A 1,676-nucleotide genomic window follows, 5' to 3' on the forward strand; every position below is an offset into this window, starting at 1 on the left:
TATGGATAACCAACTAGGTGGCCTTATTTTTATGTACGTGTAGGAAAGAAGACAGGTAGTTTGCATAACGATATTTAGAATTGCCTTCCTGCAAACCAATGTACTTTTTCTTCGCAATTATGTTGTCTTCGACCACTGTTATAATTTTGGCTTCATAATCAACTGCGTTTATGAAACAGGCCTGAGCAAGAGGCTAAGCTTCATCGTCAGGACAGTATCAACTGGGTGTGAACTGTTGGTGTGACTTATATGTGGCAATATCCTTTATAATTGAAATCTACCTTGAAAATGCTTATTCATTAATGTCCAAAAATCTAACCTAAGATGATTAAAGTTTTGTGGAGAAAGCGAGCTAAATTTTACGAAAACAAAGACAAAAAAAAAAGGGGAGAAAATGTTGCACAATTACAAATTCATACAAGAAAATAACAACGGTTGTCTATCTGTTGTTTTTTTCCTGTCCGTCTCTATATCGTCTATCTTTTTTTTTATTGTCGTTTGTTGCGTTCTTGTTTCATTGTTTTGGGTATATGTATGTATGTATCATTTGAGTAAAAAGTAAGCAACGTTTTGAAATATGAAGAATTTGTACCGGACTTTTGCAGAGTTTTGAATGTTTTTTAACATATTTTTGGCAATTGTCTGGTAATACAGACACAGCCTAGCCAAAATGCATCTATAAATTAGCATTGATATTCTTTTTACCTTTGTTACAATCATCTGAAATGGAACTGTCAAAGTGCGATATTCGAGCTATCTTCCAATTGAAATGAATCTGCTCGTGATATCAACGAAACGTTTGGGAAGGAAAAGACCAGTGAGTGGTCAGCTCGGAAATGGTTTAAACGATTTTGCAGTGGAGACCTGAAGATTGAACAGGTTGAGCGTAGTGGACGCTCCTCAGTCATTGATAAAGGTCAATGAAAGTCCATAATTGAGAAAGATCTACGAAAAAACACTCGAGAACTTGCAAACGAACGTCGAATTAGCCATAAAACTGCCTGCAACCATTTGCATGTGATCGGAAAATTAAAAAAAAATATCTCGATAAATGTGTACCACACGATTTGAATGAAAATCAGAAAATGCGCAAATATGAAATTTACTCGTAGTTTCTTCTCCGTGACCAGACCGATCCATTTTTCGATGGTACTGTAATTTGTGATGAAAAGTGAGTTCTGTACAAAAAAAAAAAAAACGTTCTTCGCAGTGGTTGAACCAAAATGAAGAACCGAAAGCTTTCTCTAAACCTAAACACTTCAAAAAAGAAAAGTTTATGGTGCTGTTTGGTGGTTTACTACTGGACGCATCCAGTATAAAACCATTACTGCAGAAACATATTACTATGAAATTGCCAAAAAACCTTTTACTCCTTCGTCCCACACTGGTAAACACTAGAGAGTTAATCATTCTCCATGACAATGATCGCCCACGTGTTTCACTAATGACACTCCAGAAGTTGATAAAACTTGGCTACGAAGTTCTTCCACATCCAGCTTATTCCCCAGACCTTTCTCCTACCGACTACCACTTTTTCAAGCACCTTGATGGTTTCCTCGATGCTGACAGTGCGTTCAAAGATTTCATCAGCCCCAGAACTCTAGATTTTTGTTACGGAATAAACAAACTCGTACCTCGTTGGCAAAAATGTGTTGATTGTAAGGGTACTTGGTTTG

The 1,676-nt window shown here is 36.6% G+C and overlaps 1 protein-coding gene across 1 annotated transcript in view; it reads right to left on the bottom strand.

Moving 5' to 3' along the window:
• The window catches only part of LOC106873299 (neuronal acetylcholine receptor subunit alpha-10), a 1,066,434-nt gene that overhangs the window by 487,098 nt on the left and 577,660 nt on the right, over positions 1-1,676 (bottom strand). The window lies entirely within an intron of this gene.

Source organism: Octopus bimaculoides, chromosome 1, assembly GCF_001194135.2.
Source record: "Octopus bimaculoides isolate UCB-OBI-ISO-001 chromosome 1, ASM119413v2, whole genome shotgun sequence".
Classification (NCBI taxonomy): Eukaryota; Metazoa; Mollusca; class Cephalopoda; order Octopoda; family Octopodidae; genus Octopus; species Octopus bimaculoides.